Genomic DNA, 6,235 nt, shown 5'->3' on the forward strand with positions numbered 1-6,235 from the left:
GGGGGGGGAAGGGGTTTGTAATCAAGTCCGTATTTTTCCTTGAGAAGCTTAAGCTGTTCCTCTTGTTTCAGGAGAGTTTCCAACTCTGATTTGTCGAATAGGTCCGTATTTCCCAAAAATATCATACGTTTCCTCCGCTGTGATTTTATACGGCAGGTTCCGAATATAAAGGATCCGACTGACCTCTGGGGGCAGCCAGATGTTAGCTCGCTTGGCCGCTTGCACTGCCATGGCGCCGATCGGAGCGGGGGGGGGGGGTGGAGGGGGGGTGCCGCCTTGGAGAGAAACCGCGGCCGGGACGGGGCCTGCCGGGCCGCACGCCGCCGCTCGCCGCTTGTTCCTTTTCAGGACACCAGGGTGGTAATTGCGCGACCATACCCCGTACAGCTCGATACGTGCGAGCCAAAGTCTTTACCCCCTTAGTCCCAACTTGCACAGATTCCCATAAGTCCTCTCCTACTTTCTTCCATGTTTCATTATTATATACATCTTGCGTAGAAGCAAGGTAACCACGGCGGCGACTCCAACATAGCAGATCAACTACTGCCTGCCGTGAGACTGGCGTTTCAGTTTTTTCTGCCAGTTTCATCAAACTGTCTACGATTGCTTTTTCCACCACTGATGCAGTGATTCCCATCCTGCTTAAATTTCCTGACTCACCGGTCAGCCGTGCACGTTCCGCCTTTCTTCGGGCGCCCAGCTCTCTCTCCGCTGGCAGCAGGATCCTCGCCGGCTCCGCAGCTTGTAACACGATCCTTAATGAATCTTCCTGACTTTTAACCGATCCTGTCGACCCTCATCGGATCACGTCGGGGGTCACCAGATGCTGCGGGCATTTCGGGCGAGCGGGAGTCAGATTCAAATACTCACAGAGTTCAAGATCTGATCCGTTTATTGTACAAACCAGGTAGACTTTTATAAGGCATTCTATAAGCGTGCAATAATGTGGTTGGCTATTTTACAAGCGTATAATAATATGATTGGTTAACAATTGTTTACTGGGAAGATTTCTGTTTCTGCTTTCTCTGGCACGTAGGCTCCTTTCTGCGGTTTCCCAGCTCCTCTTATCACGTCCCGTTGGCCTTGCTTTTGAGCAAACATCTGCAATTTGCTCCTTTTTCTTCATCCCACTGTTCTGGCCGTAACCTCGTCTTATTTCTTCAGTATTTTTCCACTTGCTTCAGAGTTCAGTATAATCATTCAATACAGCAAGAGCCCCAACAGTTGCCCGTTTTCAATTTTCATTGGCATTATCATAGCTAGTGTTTTTAAAAGCAACCCTCAAGCTTCCTCATGCTCGACTTGTTGTTGCAAAATATTCTGAAGCCGATCAATAAAGTTAGTATATGACTCTCTAGGACCCTGCAAGACTGTAGCAAGACTCCCGCATCCTGACTGCCTTAATAGCCATCTCCTTTGCAAAAAGTTGTCCCTGGGATACCTTGCCTGAGTCACAGAATCGGCACAATTATTTTCTCCAGCCAACTGCTCATAGTTAACGGCAATTCCCCAATTAAGGTTTTCGATCAAGGCCACTACACATAGCTCACAAAAATCAGATAACCACATCATATACTGCGTCAGAGTTAGTACCATACAAAGCAATGACTTCCAATCTCTCAGTGTGAGTGTAAAGGCTCTGCCATCACTTCAAGAAGGGACATAGCAAATGTACTATGAATCCTCCCTTCCCGCACTGCTTTGCTTAACTCTTTAACAGCCTCATATTGTACAGGCTGCCACTCTGGAGGTTGATTTGTCTGACAAAATAGTGAACATGCCATAGCGACTGCCAAATCCCCTCTCTTAAGCGCTTCCCACTTGCATTCCTGCCCACCGATCCCTCAGACCTCCTTTCACCCTCCCTGAAAATACAGTCAATGCATCAGGGGAGGCAGGGGGAACAACGTTTAGCTCCTTTTCCAGATCTATAGGACCTGGATTAAAAGGTTTCTCAGTCTCAATGGAATCATTGTCCAAGTTGTCCTGTTCCTGCGCTTGGTCCTGTGTTGTGAGGGTTGCTGCAATCAGAGACAGGAGCTTTGGGGACAGAGGAGGTGTGGATGTGTGGTGACGCAAGTTGAGGGAGACTGAAAAGAAACACTATGTCTGCGTGGCTGGGTTCGGACAAAATGGCCCCTTTATTGTTTATACAAACTATTTATGTATCTTAGACAGCGCAGGTGTCAGACCCTGATAGGTTTTTGTGTCCTTCTTCTTGTTTGCTATTTGCTGTTGCTGTAGGTGCCGTATGCTGCGGTTCTAAGTTCCGATTCTTCACATCCTGTTTACATACCTGACAATTTGTGGCTGTCTTAAAGGTACACGACTAAGTCTTTGAAGTCAACTAACTTGTCTGCAGACCCGCTGCAGACCCCAACATGGATGGAATCGCCATCGTTGACGGTGTGTTGAAAAGAGTCGCGCTGTCGGTGGAATTTACAGCCTCCTCTGATTTAGCACTGTTAGTAGAATTATTCCACACTTGACGAGGAGTAGTTAGAATTTGCCACCAAAAGTGCTAAATGCATTCCTGACACAGAGTCCCATTCCACGGCAGCATCATACAATTTTCTGCTGACCACTTTCATTTCTTTCAGTCTCTAAAATCAACTTCCACATTGTGGAGAATTTTACATTCTCTTTGGAGCCTGAACTAATGTCCTCCAACAGTGCCACGCCGATCTTATCCCAAGTCATTAACTCAAAAGCCGCGCTCACTGAGGTGATCAGTCCTCGCTGCCAAGCCCATGACAGCAACTTCTTCAGGCTTCCCTCATCATAAGATAACCCTCTCTTAGAGAGGATATGTTGGAGGAGCTTAACCACTGCCGCTTCTTCTTTGCTTGGCGTGGACCCCATCTCCTCCCCGACCGCTCACCTGATCAGGACGTGATTCTGACAGTTGTGCTCGAGCGTCTTCCAGGCACCGGGGCAGTGCCTGCTACAGCCAGCTTCTTCCACCCCCTCTGAGCCACCTCTTTGCTCCTGGAAGCATGGACAAGAGGGTCCCTGTTCGGGCGCCACTTGTTGACGCAGAAGGCTCGGACACAACTTATACGACCAATGTGATCAAGTTAGTGCCACTTTATTAGGGGATACACAGCAATTTATACAGTAGCACAAAGCACACACATTGCTTCTAGATTGCTAATAGGCTAAAGCTGCTTGTCTATTCACTCTCCTGCACTCTATGATTGGTCACGGCGTGGTATCCATGCTCCTCGCCTACACTCTGTTTCAACATTCTATTTTCTTATTTTTCAGTCCAACTCCTTTATCTCTTTCCCACGTACAGTTCCTTAATAGTCCAACTTTCTTATCTCTCTGCCAGTACACAGTTTCTTTGTCTCCCTTGGCCTTGCATATGTCCTTCACAACAGCTGCAGCTTGTTACACCTTTGGCCTGCTCGGTCTTCTATTACAACAAAGTTACTTGGTCTGGATTGCTCATAATATGTCTGTTGTCTTCCAGCCATTCCACATTATGGGATTGAGGTTTCCACCTTGGCAGATGGAAATGGTCTTTGGAGAAGACTTGTCACATTGCTGGACTTGTCTCAATAGTCTCCTGATCTCTTCCTGTACTTTTTATTTTACTTTATATGAAGACAGAGAATCCTATAATTTCATTAACATCCTATCTTATATCATGATACATATATGGAAAGGTGAGAATGGTCATGGTGGATCCAGAAAAAAGATTATCTTCTGATACTTAAAATAACAGAGAGATACTATGAATATGGAAAGAAAATTTTCCCAAGTTCCAACTTGTAACATCAAATCAATATTTGAACCCATCTGTAAATGTTAAATCTACTGCATGGTTTTAAATGGGGGAATCATGACTATGTTGTGTAGGAAGACACTGCAGGAAAGGACCATGAAGTCCAATTCCCTAGCTATGATAAAGACAGAAAACAGCATGTAATCAAACCCTATATGGAAGCTAATTAAGCTTTTTGCCTGATTCTTTCTTCTGAAAAGCTCTTTTAAAGAGGAACGTTTAGATTTAGTCATTCACTACTGGTTCTTACCAGCTGGTTCTTTTGGTATGTCACGGTATAAATACTGCAAAAATTGTCTTTCAGTTTAAATACCTTTTCTCTACCACTGATGTCTATCCATCTGTGTGTTTGTAAAGAGCAATACTATCTCCTTGCAGACTTAGCAAAAAAACCTCTTTCAGTTTCCCATGTTTCCTTTTGGATCCTATTGTTAGCTCTTCACTGAAGCTCTTCTGGCTCTGTTCATCTGTATCAGACATGAGGGATAAGAAGGGCACACAGATGTTTTCTGCTGTGTCTTGGCATTAAACATGCCTGGTTCTTTCTTCAAAGGCTCTCATGTGAAATAGCCTGGGATACCCTCTTGTATCAATAAAACGTGTTTCTTTTTCTCCAGTTATTGTTATCCTCTGCATGATAATAAAATAGTCCCTGACAATGTGTAAGGTGGTATAAAGGCTAGATTTGTACTGCAAGATATTTAAAATGTAGTGTGACAGCAAAAGTCAAGATGAATGTTAAACTCAGCTTGCAGCTCACTTTAATAAATAGATTTAGAAGCTGACTTTGTTAGGATCACAGCAATTTCCTCTTTATCACATTCAGACCAATTTAAATTAATTTAGCTGAATAGGCACACAGAACATAGTTACCATTAGCAAAGAAGAAGTAAAAGAGAGAAAGGCTAACCAGTAGTCAGCTATCAGTAAAACTGGATGCATGAATTACTTAAAACTGTCTCCTTCTACTCTTCCCTGTAGTCATACATATAAATAAGCACATACCATGCAGCTGTGCTTTTTTCAGTCCTCAGAGCAGAGGTAAATTTTGCAGAGGAAAGTGTTTCTGCATTCCAGGCAGCATGGAAGAAAGGACAGAGAGGTCAGTGGGTAAATTGCTGCAAAAGTAGAAAGTGGCACTTATGCAAGCTTATTATGAAAAAAACAACCACAAACCAAAACCGCACTGGGATTCCTGCAGTACTTTTTTAAACTTCAGAATTTCAAACATTTTATGCACCTTTAAGTAAAATATGATCCAGTGATAAAGTACAATAGTGAATTGCTGTGTTTTTCAGCCTGCTTTCAATGTTTTCTTTACCTTTGCACATAAATGGCTACTGAGAGTTAGAACTACACATTACTACCCACCTTCTAGGTTGGTATTGATTAAAAACTTAAGAAAGGGATCTTTGCCAAATCATTTCCTTTACTGGCTCATCCCCAGTGAGGTGTCTGCAAAACATTCCAATTACATTTTAGACACAGAGTCCATGTTCTGATATGGATGTGACAATCTATGGTTCATAATGATGGCATGAATGCATATTACTGGATGAAAGGAACATTTTTTGTGGACACTCAGAATGCCACTGAATATCAGAAATCTAGTCTGTCCTCTGAATAAAGTTCAATGTCTTTGCATATTTCAAGCTCCAGTGAAAAAAATGGATACTTTGTCTCAGTTTTCTGGCTTACTCCTGAAATACTAGTGAACTTGGTTCTGAATCCCACCATCCCACTGATAGCAAAAATCTCAGTAAATTCAGTAAGAAATTGGACTTTATACATTTTGTCTCCATTATGCTGAAATGTTTTAAGTATTGCCTACTCTCATGATTGGAACATTGACTTGATATTTCACTTATTTCTATAGCCAGATGTAAAAGAAAATGGACACCACAATTAATTCAGAGGTTTATCAGTCATTCAGAAGAGTTATTTATTTTTGTCATTTTGTGCACCACATGTATCAGCTTCCCTAGTAGTAAAGCAGGTTGGGGATGAAACTGGTTCTAAAGCAGGAGTCCTCAAACTTTTTAAACAGGGGGCTGGCGCGCGGATTAAGTGGCAGGAAGTCATCTGCAGCTGCTTGGTTTCCCCCCCCAACCCCCGGCGGGGTGTGTGTGGGTGTGTGTGTGTCTGTAAATACCAGGGGGCCGGATTGAGGACCCTGGGGGGCCGTATCCAGCCCGCGGGCCGTAGTTTGAGGACCCCTGTTCTAAAGCAAGCAGCCTCCCATTTCTCTTCTCTGTGATGGACATGAACCTGGAAGGCCACCACATGAGAATGAGGGTCCTAGATGCCAACCACAAGGTCCAGAGGTGAGGTCCAAGATCCATTTCCATCTCCTTCCACCTTTGTTTGGTTGCCAAAATCAGTACATGAGGTAAACAAGCCTTTTAGTCTAGCCACATTCCTAACTGCCAGTTCTGCCACAACTCA

The sequence above is a fragment of the Falco biarmicus genome, chromosome W (genome assembly GCF_023638135.1).
Source record: "Falco biarmicus isolate bFalBia1 chromosome W, bFalBia1.pri, whole genome shotgun sequence".
NCBI classification, from domain to species: domain Eukaryota; kingdom Metazoa; phylum Chordata; class Aves; order Falconiformes; family Falconidae; genus Falco; species Falco biarmicus.